Source organism: Lathyrus oleraceus, chromosome 6 (assembly GCF_024323335.1).
Source record: "Lathyrus oleraceus cultivar Zhongwan6 chromosome 6, CAAS_Psat_ZW6_1.0, whole genome shotgun sequence".
NCBI classification, from domain to species: Eukaryota; Viridiplantae; Streptophyta; class Magnoliopsida; order Fabales; family Fabaceae; genus Lathyrus; species Lathyrus oleraceus.
In genome coordinates, this window is record NC_066584.1 from 274,170,129 (window position 1) to 274,186,302 (window position 16,174).

Sequence of the window (16,174 nt, forward strand, 5' to 3'; positions counted from 1 at the left end):
ACTTACGTCAGCAATGTTCACCACAGAGGAGGATGGTAAGGGCATCTCTTTCCCACTTTCTACAGCAACAACGTTGTAGCGATAGGGAACTGCCTTTTCGGAAGAATACGGTACAGGGCCGACAGGCTTAATGATAAGAGCGGGAGAAGCCTTCTGCTTGCTACCATCATACTTGATGATAACAAGCTCGGGTATCCGGAATACTGGGGAAATCACATTGACTTCAGGCTCATCTTCATCAACATTCCTATTCTGAAGGATCTCAATGACTCCTTCATCCAGCATTTCCTGAATGTCCTTGCGCACCTGGCGACAACCTAATCGATTAACAAAGCATACTCGACATCTATCATGGTTGTGCTCATAGTGACTGTAATCACATAGCAAACGATGCATTTCGACAAGAGATTGTCGAATATGACTGACATATTTGACTTTGTATTTGCCAGGGCAACCTTGGACCATGGTGACAGATTTCCCATGCTCGGGCAATGGGTTCTTCTTCACGTTAGGACCTACGTCTTCGAAACATAGAATGCCACACCTTATAAGGTCTTGAACCTTGGTCTTCAAAGGGTAACAGTTCTCCACGTCGTGGCCGGGAGCACCAGAATGATAGACATAATGTAATTCAGGCTTATACCACCACTGGGGGTTAGTAGGTATAGCCGGTGGGTCTCTCGGAGTAATCAACTTCCTCTCTATCAAAGAGGGATATAATTATGCGTACGTCATTGGAATAGGATAGAAAGTGATCCTTTTCCTCTCGTAACTCGTGTTGGTTTAATTACTGTTTCGAGGCTGGTAGGCCTGCTGTTGCGGACGGTGCTGTTGTTGCTGATATTGCGGATCTGGTTGCTGATTGTTGCTATGTTGCTGATATTGTTGATTGTCTCTGAAAACAAGTACTATATGAGCCACCTGGTGCTGGTTACCGGCGGGACGCACGGTCTTCCTCCTCACAGAGGGTCTTCTAGATTTCACATGGGAGATCACAGCATGTGCCTCTCCATCTTTCTTCTTTGCAAACACCCCAAAACGTTTGGCAGAAGATCCTTCTTCTTTGGTTAGACGCCCTTCTCTGACCCCTTCTTCTAGACGCATCCCCATATTCACCATTTCGGTGAAGTCAGAAGGAGCGCTAGCAATCATCCGCTCATAATAGAATGAACTCAAGGTCTTCAAAAAGATCTTGGTCATTTCCTTCTCTTCTAGCGGAGGCACGATCTGTGCTGCCAACTCTCGCCACCTCTGGGCGTACTCTTTAAAGGTTTCCTTGTCCTTCTGGGACATGACCCTCAATTGATCCCTATCGGGAGCCATGTCCACATTGCACTTGTACTGCTTGACGAAGGCCTCGCCAAGATCATCGAAAGATCGGATGTTCGCGCTGTCTAAACCTATATACCAACGCAGGGCGGCACCGGACAGACTGTACTGAAAGTAGTGGATGAGCAACTGATCATTATCGGTTTGAGTTGACATCTTCCTGGCATACATGACCAGGTGGCTGAGAGGACAAGTATTTCCCTTGTATTTTTCAAAGTCAGGGACTTTGAATTTTACAGGGATCTTCACGTTGGGGACCAAGCACAGTTCGGCAGCAGACTTGGCAAAAAGATCCTTCCCTCTGAGAGTTTTCAATTCCTTGCAGAGCTCAAGAAATTGATCGTTCATAGCGTCCATCTTCTCATAGACATCTGGGCCCTCAGCAGGCACAGTTGAGGAAACAATCTCAAAGATGACTGTCCTCTGGGGAGGAGTTGAAGGCGTCGGAGAAGACTGGCTCTAGGCAGCCAAGAATGATTCCATTAAGGCACTCATTCTGGCCACTTCCTCTTTCAGCTCACGGTTCTCTTGCTCTAGATGATCCATCAGTCTTGAAATGTTGGCTCTAGTGTAGTACCGGTGAGTCAGCTTGTCTTCAAAATAAATGAAGAACACAGAGTTAGCCCACAGGTCAAGAGACCAGAAACAAAACCTGCTTATGCACATGATGCATGCAATGCTTGTGCACATGATTTATTCTTATATTTCAGAGGAACTTTAGGGTTTTATTTGCAAATTTTGGGAACATTTAACATTTATCGCATATGGAAATATCTCATCAAATAATATCAGGGAAAAGAAGTACAACATTGTCAATCATATACAAGAGAAAAGGAAAATAATCATCCTATGGGTCCCTAGAAACAATCATCTAAAGCTCGGGACACAGGAAGATAAGATGCGCGAAGCCTCTTCACCTCCCTCTCGTAGGCTGCCTCCATATCTGCCTTCTCCTTGGCGAGTCAATCATACTTCCTCTTCCAAAACATGGAAGACTGAGGAAGTAGAGAAGTCCATGCATCATCAGGATCATCAATAACCTGATGTTCGAGGAACTTGATCAAAGCGTCATTCTCTCTAATATGCTGAAGCAACTCTTCGCGTTCACGGATCCAAGCACGTGAACGATCTTCGTCTCTCAACTCCTCTACTCCTTGATTAGGGAGGGTTGAAGGCCCAACCATAACCAAAGGTGTAGGTCTTGGATACTCGTAAGGCATGAGATACTCAGACGCTCTCTTCCTAACCTAAGCAGTGTAAGGCTCCAAAGCGATCAAATTCTTGGGACCCAACTCCTTCCTTCCTTTCCTATGAATCTTGCGCCAAGCGCGGACCATCCTAGCTTTCAACCCTTGGAGATCTTTACCCTCCTGAAAGAATACGCCCTCTAACAGAATGTTATTGGGTTTATCCTTTAGGGGGAACCCAAGCTGACGACGTGCTAAAACAGGGTTGTAGTTAATCCCACCGCATGTACCAAGAAGAGGTACATTGGAGAATTCACCACAAGATTTGATAATCTGCACACCATCATACACACGATTGTACCAAAATATATCATTATTAGTGAGAGACATAAGTCTCGTGGAGCACCGTAGACATCCCTTGTTCTCCTTGAAGGTGACCGTCTGCGGTAAGTGAGAAATAAACCACTTATATAATATAGGCAAACAGCACACAATGGCGACACCACCCTTTTCATTCCTCATATGATAAGAGAAATAAGCATCACCCAACAGAGAAGGAACGGGATTAAGAGCAAAGAAGATCCTAACAGCGTTCACATCCACAAACTTGTCAATGTTGGGGAACAATACCAATCCATAGATGAGAATTACAAATATGGCTTCAAAGGCATCCTCACTCATGGCCTTCCCATAGATAGTAGCTTGAGCAATGAGGAATTCAGAAGGGAGACCTTGAATTCCACCTTTGGTAGTCATATGAGCACCAACCAGAGATTCATCTATGTGCAACATGTCTGCTATCTCTTGGGAAGTAGGAATACTCTCTAAGCCACTGAACGGCAACTGGTCTAGAATAGGTATACCCACAAGATAGGCATACTCCTCAAGCGTAGGCAAAAGTTGGAAATCCGGAAACGTGAAGCATCGGTACAAGGGATCATAAAACTTCACCAATACACTCATCAACCCTTCATCCACCTGAGTAGTCAGAAGAGGAAGAAGCTTCCCAAAACGAGCCTTGAAACCCAAGGGATCTAGTACATAAGATGTCAAATTCCTTAACTCTTTCAAATCTGGTTGTCTGAAACTGTACTTCTTTGTATTCCTTCTTTGTCTTTCCATGTCTGAAAATTTTGCAAATAAACCCCTTAAGTTCCTTGAAAATTTTCTTCATTATTGATGATATGGATGCAAATGAATGCAACAATCACACTCAAGGATCAAGCAAAGCACACCAAACAAAAGTCATGGGATGGGTCATGTCATCCTTAATATCAATCATCCATTTTGGTGGATTATGGTTTACACCTTATCAACACCTAAGTTCCATTGATATTAAGGCTACATGAACGGATCAACCATGAATCAAGGGTTTAGTGCAAGTCACGAGCATGGAGTCTCGGTTAAGAACCACCCAAAGGGAGTGTACTATGGTTTAAACCTGCCAAACATGGTCTACAAAAGGTTCCCATAGTCATCATCCCATCTTTCGGATATTATCGGAGAAACGACTACTCGTATTCCAAAAATATTCTCAAGAGAGACTCTTATGAGTGTAGTATCGTGTAACAATCGTATCAAATCTTACACTTGAACGAATTTCGCACTACATCTTAAGAATAGGCCAAGATGGGCTTGGTAAACTAAGGTCCTTGGCTTCTAAGGTCTATATTGGAAAGAGTAATGTCTAACCACAACTTACTTGTGTGACATTATTGATCCCAACATGACCTCCACCGAGTGAATGGACTTGCAAGTCAACTTGCTAAGGAATAACTCCACACAAGTCAACAAGACTATGCCATTCTCCTATCCTAAGTGCACTCGAGTCCGGGTATAGAACTCATCTCACAAAGATCACCAAGCATACAAGGAATTAATATCAAGCAAATCAATCATTACACACAATACAGTAATCCCAAATTGCACAAAAATATGTCACAAGACAATACAATACAACAAGCATGAAAAGTTGGCAAAACCCACTTGGTAAATTTCCCCAGCAGAGTCGCCACTTTTCTGTAGCGGGGTAGTCGTTACCATTAGAAATATTGACTAAATCCAAGGTAAATCATACAAGTCGAGTCTCCACCTCACTTCTATTTATCCAAAGGAATGGTTAGAAAGCGAACAAAAACTAGTAAAAGAAACAGAGATCTGGGTAAGGGGGTTGGTTATGTAATGGGAAGGTGTTAGGCACCCAAAACATCCTAGGTACTCCTAGGGAGCCCTTTTCATACTTGTTGTGAAGGTTGTTGTCTTTGTGAAAATTTGTTTGTGCAAACATGATTGAAGAGATGAGAAGAGAATATACAAGTTATTTACATTTTGTGTTTGGATGGATAAACCCATTGCCTACGTACCATCTTATAAAAGATTAGGATCAAAACCTCGTAGTTCGGGGTAAAAATCTCAAAACAAGTTGGTGAATTAATTGGTCCAAAAGCCTTAAGGTCTTTTGTTATCAAAGAGAGAAAACTCAACCAAACCACGAATCCACCATGTGAGGATAGCTTCAAAATGCTAGTGAGGGGTTAACCCTATAATAAGCATGGAAGACTCATTGTCCATCACTAAGGACATAGGTGAGTATTATATCTACCACAAGGATAACTCAAACCTAATAGCTAAAGGTTATGGAAAATTTGATTAAGAAGTGGCCATTGGAACCACAAAAAGAAATTTGAATGGGTTATATTTACCAATTAGAAGTATGTACAAAATAGTCAAAGTTGACTTAAAGATTCAATTCAAAATAAGTATTGTGAAAAGAAAGTTTGAAAATCAAAAGCATAAGGCTTAGGTTTCTAATGTTTGAAAGAAAAGGTTAAATGTTTGCCCAAAAGGTTTTGGCTTGGGTTAGAGTGGAGAGATGAAGAAGAAGGGGCTAAGTCCTAAGTAAAACAAAAGAGAAGGGATGAAGAATAAAAACCACAAAAGGAGTCCCTTTCTTGAGATCATATTGATGATCCAAGTAGCTCCCATCCTTTGGAATAAGCAACCACAAAGCATAAGCAATCAAACAAGTCTCTTAAGAGATCCTTAATATATCTTGTGTCTTTCACTTTGGATGAACATGGCAATGGTCCTCCAATCAAGCTCAAATGGAAACTCCTATCATAAAAGCACACACATCAAAGATTCCATCAAGTAAAACAAGAATGGACAAGAGTGAGTTTAGAGATTTGGTTCTTCTAACCCATCTTCATCATTAAGATCCTTTTTACTCCAATTTTGCATAAGGAAGGTCCTAGAATCTAAGTCCAATTTTCCATTTCTTTGCATAGGGAAAGTCCTAGAAACTAAGTCCATTTCTTTGCATTTGGTCCACAACAATCAAAACAAAAACACAAGCACAATAATATATACACAATTATGTGCTCAAGTGAGCAAAAGGCAAATGGCATTAACATAAACATGTGCTCAAGTGAGCAAAGAGAAAAGCAAATGGATAATATGTGCAAGAATAGTAAATTTCATAAAAGTAAAGTGCATAAAGTAAATGTTAATTGTCAATAGTTAGTGTTAGTGGTTAGTGTGCCATAAGGAAAATTTAGCGCTATGTTAAGCAATCGTAATTGGACTTATGTAGAAGTCACAACTATCTGAGGCCGGTCAATAATAATATAGGCAACAACACAAGTTAGAAGTCTTGATTAGAGAACCAAGTTCCAACAACTTCAAATCAACCTTGAAAGGTCCAAGTAATTTATCCTAAGTTCAACAAGGTCAAACAAAGTTTGACAAAAAATTTAAGCATTTTTAAAAGTCAGAAACTATTTTTAACCAATTAAAATGAATAAAAATAACCTAATTGAATTAAAATCTCAAATAAATCTCAAATCAATTTAAAAATTGATGAGAATATTTTTCATAGATCCATCATTATTCAAATAGGTGAGGAAAATATTTTTGTATTTTTTGAATATCAAAAACTATTTAAAATGAATTAAAAATAACCAGAAAAGAGAAAATTCATGAAAAATATCAAATGACAAAATAAAAAATATTAAAAATCAGATATAGAAACTAGAAATTATTTGGGAAATAATGCAATTGGTCCCATAATTTTTGGATTAAAATGAAGGAGATATTGATTTTTGAAATAAAAAGGAATTTAAGAAAATAAAAATCTGAAAATAAAAATGCAAAAAAAACATGGAGCGTTAGATCTGAGCTCATTAATTGAGCTGGAAGATCACACGCTCCAGAGATGCGCGCCTACCGTGTGCCTTGGTCAACTGAAGCGCAGGATGCATTTAAAAAGGTCATAACATTGGACGCATGGGATCGAATCTGGAAACACCATCACACGGTCCAGATTAAATTTGGCGATGAGGCAGCCACCGGAGCCACCGTCTTTTTCTGTGAGCATGCAGTTTCCGGCCAGATTTACAGAGATTCAAACCTTAACCAAATCGTGCGATCTATACATCATTAGAAAGATGGGATGATGTACATCATCCCTATACCATCCATTTTCATTCTAGATTTCTATGGTTTGAGAAATCAGAAGTTGAAAAATCTGGTGTTCATCATGAACTCAATGAATTTCAGAAATTAAAAGCATAAACATGGTGCCTCTATTGAAGGACTTCAGCCAACACAAGATCCAAGCAAATAGGTCCATGGATGATGAGAATCGAAGAAAATACCAGTTGGAGTGTAAGCTTGAGTTCTGGTACTTTGAGCACGATGCCTTGCTTGCTTTGCTAAAACAGAAGTTCAATGAGATGAATGATGAAGGCTTAGAAGCTTAAGATCCAAGAATTCAACCAGATGAAGTTGAATTTTGGATCTGAAATATTTGAAGAAAATGCAATTGCTTCTTTAGTGATGGCTATGGAAAGAATTCTGCAGCATTTCAGGTTGAATTAGGGGTGTGAAATGAATGGAATGAGGTCTCTATTTATAGAGGAAGTGGCAAGAAACTTGTGATCAATCCGTGTGCATGGCATGTGAAGCTTCATTGCATGGGCTTGCATGATCATGCACAAGGCCCTAAAACAATGCCAAATGAATTATGAGCATCAGCCAAATGGAAATGGACGTGTAACTTGGAAGGCAATTGCTCATGTAACAAGATTTCAAGTGGATTCCCCATTTGTACCTAAACAATCATCTCTTCGAAAGTACCAATTAGAAAATCCAAACATAGGCATATGGGTAATGGTTGGAAAGGTATTTGTATAAGGAAAAAATGTTATGTTGGACAAAAACTCATTTGAAGTGTGGAAATTTATGAAATTTGAGTTTAAAGTGCAAGGTGCAAGATATGTCAAAGCAAGGTTTCTAAAATTGGCCAACTTTCAAGCCATTCTGTTTTGATGATGAAAGCGTCAAATGGAAAACCCTCCAACATCTAAGTTGTAGATATTTTCAAGACAATAAAAATGGACTCAAATTTTGCATCATTTGGATTTTTTATGAAAGAGTTATGGGCACTTGAAGTTAGACTTTTTTGACTTTCAATGCATTTGGTCAAAAAGGACCTATAATGTCTTGCATTATCACATGTATTTCCTTTGAGATATTGAAATTTTGTTCAACATAACATTTTAAGTAGAAATCTTAAGCTTTCCAATTCATTTGATTCCACCTCAAAATCATAAAAAATGAATGAGTTGTGTCCTTGGGAGGTTGACCCAAAATTAGGGTTTCAGTCAAAATGACCTATAATGTATTGGAGTGGCAGATGGCCTTCCAAGCTTCAAATCAATTTGTTATGAACATGAAAGTTTTTCATATTGTCCTTAAGAGAATATTTTCTTTTGGAACCATCTCCATTTGACCAACACATAAAAAGTTAGGTCTTAGTGCATTTCAAAATAGTTAGATGAATTGACTGATCAACTTCTCAAGTCCACAACTCATATCTTGATGAATTGATGATTGAGGTCACTAAAATAAGTTCAAACATGCATGAAATGATGAATTAAAGAACTTCCCTTGATTGTATTTGACCATGGGCTGAGGTTGCTTCATGAGCAAGGCATTGTGATGCAGAGATGAATTAGGGTTTCCTTGAAGAACAAGACTTCAAACCCTTTGACTTGCTTTGATCAAAATGATGAATTGAGATACTAGGGGGGAACATTTGATGTATTATATCTTTGGGAACCATTACAATGCTTGTTTTCATCTCCTCTTGACCATGTCTTTGTACCAATGACCTCTTTGAAGCTTTTGACCTTGTGATTGCTCAAGCTACAAACAAAAGATGTTAGTGACATATTTTTGTGCTTTTGGTTAGTAAAAAAAATGAGAAAAGCAATGATATACAATTCAAGCATGCTTGGTGATCTCAAACCACTCACAAGAGATCCCACCCAAAGGCAAAGGGAACCAAGATGCTGAAGATCCTTGAGGCTATGCAAATGCAATGTTATGATGCCATGAGGGATCTTAGGGCCAAAATTGGGGTCTTACAGGGATCATGCAAGAATTTGATTAAGCTATATACATCAAGAACCATGAAATTATGAAGAAAAGTCAAAGAAAAGAAAGTACAAAGTTAGGGATATGTAAACCTAATTTTGTAATTAATTCTAATCTAATTTTTGATTAGGAAATTCAATTCTAACCTTGGAATTAATCTTAATTTAGATTTTTAAGCCTAATTGACTAAGCCCAAAGCTAATTGCCATTAAAATGATGTTTGATGTGTTAAAGAAAATGCTAAAAGAATTTGGTAAAATAAATAAGCACGTAATAATAATACTCTTCCAGTGGGTAAGAATGAGAAATTTGGTGCAGAGAGCCAAGAGGGCGTATGCCTAAGAATTGGAGTCCATTGAATTTTTTTGTCATTGTTTTTTATTTATAATGGGGGTGTGAAAGGAGAAAGGGTGTGTGTACATGAGTAAAGGCTTATGGGCCTAGTTTGGTGGCCCAATACAGGAACTCAGAAAGAGGGCAAAGGCAAAGAATATCCCTCATTCACTCACGTTCCAACTCATCTTCTCCTATCCTATCTCTCTCACCCTCTAATCATCTGAAATTGCTCCACTGCACCGTAAATTGTCCCTGGAGGTGGCGAAGCCCATAACAACACTACTAAACTCATCTCACCCTCCTCTTTCCATTTCTTACCGTATTTTCTTTAGCAAACCACTATAAATCTCGTCTTACCCCAAATACATAAAAAAAACCTAAAAAGCTCCAAACAAAAATTAAATAACAATCATCCATATAATTAAGGCAAGACATTAGGGTTATGCTTCAACAACACGAGCTCTACACTATGGTAACAAAAAATGGAGCTAGAAAGTGAATAATTAAGGCATATCACATTTACCTACAAGGCGGAGATTGGACTTGGTCGAAGTAGAAGTTGAAGAAGATGATGAAGAAAGCCAGAGATCCTTGATTCCCAGGTAACAAGCTCTACCTTCTACTGATTATTTGTAATTCCTTTCTTCTCTTGTCCTTTTTCTTTTTTCCTAGAGTTTCTGGATTGGTGAATTAGCAATAGCGATTGTATATTGTTGTTACTGTAGAACTAGGATATTTTTGAGAGGAGTGCAGAGCGATGATGGTGAGATTGAATTTGTAGTGATAGTGGTGATGTTGAGGTCTAGCTCAATTGATTCAGAGCTTCAATGTGAAGCTCTGGTCAATGGTGGATTGAAAGCTTTAGAGTGAGTTGTTGGGAGTTTGGTGAGTGAAATTGGCAGAGTTTCTTTAGGAGAATTGAAGATTAGGGATGAAGAAATTAGCTTTCGGTTTATATAGAATAATATGGAGAAAATCAAAGGGAATGGTAGTTGGGAATGATTCAATTTTATCCTTGAATAATGATCATGGGCTAGGGTTTATCAATGGTGGAGAATGATCCAAAAATTGGTTAGAAATTGGTTTAGTTGGATGTGAGAAATTTGAGATGATTGTGTTAGTTTTACATCGATCTTAGTGAAAAATCTGGAATGGAAGTATTTTTTTTAGATTAAAAGTTAGTTAGGCTTTTAATAGTTGGTTAGAGAGTTTTGGAGGGAAGTTAGACTTAAGGGGTATTTTGGAAATTGGGCTCTAGACACATGGCTACTGTTAGTTGTAATCAATTAGGAGTTTGTTAGTTGGTTATTAGGTTAGTTGATAGTTAATTGTTAGTAGAAGTTTTTATATCTAACTTGAGGTGGTTAATTATGTTAGTATTGATTACAAGATGAATGGTTAAGGGTTGAAGTTAGTTTATGGTTTGTAATTGATTTAGTCAGTTAGTTGATGGCTAAGGTTAGGTTAGGACAAGTAGTTATGAAAGTCAGGTCATTTGGTTAGTAGGTTTAGGGTCTACTAACTGACTTGACAGTTATTTGATGGTTTGAATGGTTGGCTATTGAAGTTTTATAGATTAGTTTGATGGATCATAGTTTTGAATGGCATTATGTTATGGTGTTTGAGATTTGTATGCATGATGTGTGTTACTGGCTTAAATATTAATATGTGTCTGGCTAGTGATTATGTATGTGTGTTGGTTAATATGTGATGATTATTATGGTTATTGAGTTCATGGATAGTGTGTATGATGGCCCTAATGTTGTGTGCATATGAACTAAAATTGTTTGTCAACTGTCTTGAGTCTGTATGAGTGTGATTTGCATTTCATTACTTTGTTTTATACTTGGTGGTTATTGGCCTTCCTGAGCTATGCTTTATATGTTTAGATAGTTAATGTGTTGCTGTAAAATTGATGTATGCTAGGTTGTTATGAACATGATCCCATGGTGATGCATTGCACTGGTATGGATTACATATGATGAGCATTTCCTTTTGGAAATATGATGATTTAATGGCCTATATGCTTCATACTTGTAGGACTGGTGGAGTGTTGATGCAGTTGGCACAAGTTTGGTGGCTCAGCATACATAGACATGGTCTTGGGATATATGGAGGCTTGGAAATTGAACTTGGAATGGTATGAAGGCTTGGACATGGAACTTGGAATGGTACATGGACATGAAGTACTTGAAGGCAACATGAGCATGAATCAAAGGTCTCTACAATGTTCAACCTCACCACTTATCTTGGAACATGGTGAAGATGAAATGGATTTGAACCTTGAAGATAGATAGGTCTAAGGAGATATAGGTATGACTTTGGTCGACTGTTTGACCAAAAGTCAACACTTGGTCATAACTTGATTTTTTTGTGTAATCTTCATTTCTGATTATTGTAATTTATTTTTGGGCATTGAACATGAACTTTGACTTTGTATGGTATGGATAACTGGTCTTTTAAGAAATAATAATTTGCAACCATCAATATCTTATTGATACCATGATATATGCCAACGATAGTGGCAATGAGCAGATTAATATGACTTGGTCAACAAAAGGTCAACCTTCCATGGTTGAATTTATTGACTAAAAGTCAACTTTGTGTGAATGTATCCCATCTCTTCCTTTTCCAAAATGCATCCAAAAATTCATACTCCAACTTGAATAAAAGAAACCCAAATAGTTTAAGTCAAAAGTTGACTCTGACAAAAAAGTCAACTGCAACACAATAGCTTCTTTTCCAAGCAATAATCCAAAAAATTATTACACAAGTACACACAACAAGACCATGGTCCATAACAACTTCTATGATATCTTGTACCATAAGTAACCAATGAGGACCAATAAATTCCTAGATCAAATCCTTAATGCCCCAACTGTTGAGACAAATCAGTTGAAATCATGAACTTTTGAACCAATGATACAAATGAATGATTTTCACATGAATGTAATGAGGACTATGCAGATGAATTTGAAACCATGAGTCAGATAAAATGAGAGTAGGTAAGGAAAATTTTGGGGTATAACAGTTGCCCCTATTTAATCATCTTAAACCTGAATGTATGGATGACGCTAGCTTTCGGCCATTCGAGGTAGAAGATGACTAAATACAAAGACCCAAAAGTTTTCCCTTTGAGGAGAAAGTAGATGTAATGCAATGAGGCTAGGTGTACTTATCAAGAATTTATTTGCTGGATATACGGAATGGAAGGTAGACTTTGTGGGAATTTGCTGAAGATTGACGGAAATACCTTGTTGGGGAATAAATGAGTCATGAAAGAGATGGATATGGTCATATTTTGACTTATGTTATGTATTATGCATGAAGTACTTATGCTTGAACATGTGATGCATGATATTATGCATGTTATGTAGCATCCTAGGCTATTTTTGTGAAGGAAATGACTAGTATCCTCAAGAATGATACTCTGGTTCTGGTTTTTTCTAATATGGTGGTGAACTTTGATTCTCCGACACCCGATATCTGGACAAAAGATCTTGTAGTGAAGGAGAGAACTTCGGGTTACCACAACTGCTGGAGATTTCATTTTGATTCTTTTTTAGGGAGAGTAGTTCATGACCTGATTGGACGACTGTCGAGATACTCTCATGTGTTAAGCGCACACTATAGACTACCGATCTTCCTTTAGATTGTTTCAAGTAATTAGGGAAACACAAAAGTTTTTATTTTGGAGCTTTATGTTTTGTAGTATAATTTATCAACAATAATAAATATTTTGCAAATGTAATATGAAAAAAGGAAATGGATAGGAGAAAGAGAATTTTATTTGATGTGGAAAATTTGTCCATAAGATGTAAGTATAAGAATTCAAAATCCTAGAAGAGGAAATTACAAAGAATTGAAAAATAAGGCAAATGGCGATGGAAATTTTATATGGATTTCTATTAATTACAAAACATGCTATTATCCATTATAAGATCTGAGTCCCAATGCTCTACCTCAACCGATGATAACTTGACTGATTCATGTCGCATGAAATCTAATCGTGATAAAGTTGGTTCAAATGTTGCAGTAAAATGCCCTTATCCCTAACTTTTTCCTGAACATAATTCATTTTTTTTCGTCCACCGGGATACCCATTTTCCCCTAAGTCGCCTTTTCAGGTTTTTAACTTAGCGAGCTCATTATCGTTTTTTATTTGATCCCTAATTTTTTCCTGGACATTTATTTATTTTTTCAGTCCGCCGAGATACCCATTTTTGCCTAGGTTGTCCTTTCAAATGTCAACCTAGAGGGCTCTTTGTTCATAATTTTTTTAGGCATAATAATTTTTGACTTCATTAGAGTTCACCAGAAATGGAAAGTCCTCCCCATCCGTGGTGGTGAGGATCAGGGCTCCACTTGAGAAGGCCTTTTTTTTTTTAAATGGTCCTTCATATTTAGGAGTCCACTTGCCTCGTGGATCCAAATATATCGGCAAGTATTTCTTGAGTACTAGGTCACCTTCTCAGAACATGTGAGGGAGAACCTTTTTGTCAAAAGCGTTCTTGAGTCATCGCTGGTATAGTTGACCATGGCAAAGAGAATGTATGGTCTTGTCCTTCTGAGCTTTTTCTTGATAAGAAAACATTTAGGCTTGAGTGGTAAGTGGTGCTTAATGATGTTAGTGTCTAAACCATGCATATCTTGATACGACCAAGCAAAGACATCCATACACTTTTGTCGTAACTTGACAAAATATGTATGCATGTTTCTCTAGAGATGCCCCAACCTTTACCTCTTTTCTGACTTCTTCAGTCCCCATATTAATGACCTCTATTGGCTCTTGGTGCGGCTGAATCTCTTTTTGTTCTTGCTTAAGAAGCTTGGCAAGTTCAATTGGTAGTTCACAATCTTCCTCACCGTCGTCTTCAGCATGGTTAATAGGGAGTCCAGAGTTATAAGGGATTATAGTCGTGTTGTTCTCAATGGATTCATTATTTCTGCATGTTTATGGGATTTTATTTTAGAAGTATGCTTGTGAAAAAGTAAAGAAAAAGGAAGCTTTTTCCATTTATTTATGAAAAATAAAAATAAAAATAAAGGAAAGAAAAGGAACACAATTTTGGATGAAAAATACTTTTTATTTATTGAAATTAAATGCTTTTAAGCATATGGAGGCCCCTTTACAAAGCTATCATTTTTCCTTGGGCGAGGACAATGGATTTAGAAAATAAAAATGCATTACTTTGATATTGAAAAGACTATAGGAACCATGGAAGTTGTCCAGTTATTCAACATAAACCAGGTGGACATCGGCTTATGAAGCTTGGAATTTCTTCGCTTTCATCTCCCACGACTACCACTAGGCTATGATGTTGGAACCCAGCACTGCTGAACACTTCTTGGATATGACATAATTTCTTCTGGTCTTTAGGATTAGGCATGCTTGTTGATGGATGGTATCCAATTCCAAATTAGTTATTCTTTTCAGCGATATTGTAAGACCCCAATTTTGACCCTAAGATCCCTCATGCATTTCCATCATAAGCATTAGCATTGGGATCATGCCTTGGCATCCTCATTACCCCTTTTTCATTGGGTTTGTTTTGGGAGAGATCACCAAGCACTTTGTGATTATATCACACTTGTATTTTATCATTTCACTAACCAAAATACCAAAAATATGTCTTTGTATTTGTTTAAGTCTTTGGTAGGTAGGGCATGATCTCAATAATTCATCAAGTTCACATCTAGGGTTTGAGACCCTCATGAACAAAGAAGCACAAACAAGAATTGATTCAAGAATGGTTATGAGCATCATATATGAGTCCCAATGATCTCTACATGTTATATTGATCAAGTTTGCTTCAAGGATTTGAGGGTGATTTTCCTTGGAAACCCTAGTTTGACTGGGTATCCTGAGTAACTTCTCCAACAAGCTATCTCACCAATTGATCAAATTGCTCAAGAGACACTTCAAAATTAATCATCTTATGCATATATGATCTACCATGATCCAAGAAAGTCAAGAGAATTGGAAATTAGCAAGTTGGTCGATGGTGGTTGACCAGATGAATTCATCTGATCAAAACTAGGTCTCCCAAGACCCTATCTCCTACAATCTTCACCATATGAAAATGACTCAAAGATAAAACTTACTATAAATGACATTCCAAACAAGTTTAATGTTGAGACCTAGAGCTAGTTTTGCTTGGAAAATCATTTTCTATGTTGAAACATTATAGGTCATTTTATCTAAACCCTAATTTGAAAGTCAACTTCCCAAGGCCATAAATTGCTCAATGTTTATGAGATGAAATATTTCCTAGTTGCAAAATCAAATTCAATGTGTATAATTCAAGTTTTATGTTTGGAGTGGGAGATAATTCAACTTTTTTGAGCATGTAATATGAGGCTACATTATAGGTCACTTTTGACTTATACCATTGATTAAGTGATTTTTCCAAACTTCAAAAATGCATAACTCTATCATTTCTAATCCAAATGATATTAAATAAGTGACCATTTTGAAGGTCTTTGATAGATCTACAACTTTGATGAAGACACGTTTCTCATTTGAAACTCCCATAAAAAGTTAAGCAAGGTGGAATATTGAGACATATGGCTTGACACTTCGAAAAATTTTGATATGTCAAATTTTCCCAAACTTCCACCTCAAATTTCTCCAAGTTCCAAGATTCAAATTAAAAAGTGTTCAACATTAAACTTTATCCTCTTGATCTCACCTTTCCAAAGAGCTTAAATTCATTCCTTTTGGACGAGAAATGCATAGGCTGCGCATGACTTAAACAGGATGATATCATTTGGCATGGATCCAACTTCAAGCAATAATGCAAATGTGCCTTGCAATCTAAGCTAACTCCAACACATATGATCATTCATTTTGGACCTTCAGCTATCATTTCATGGGCCTATGC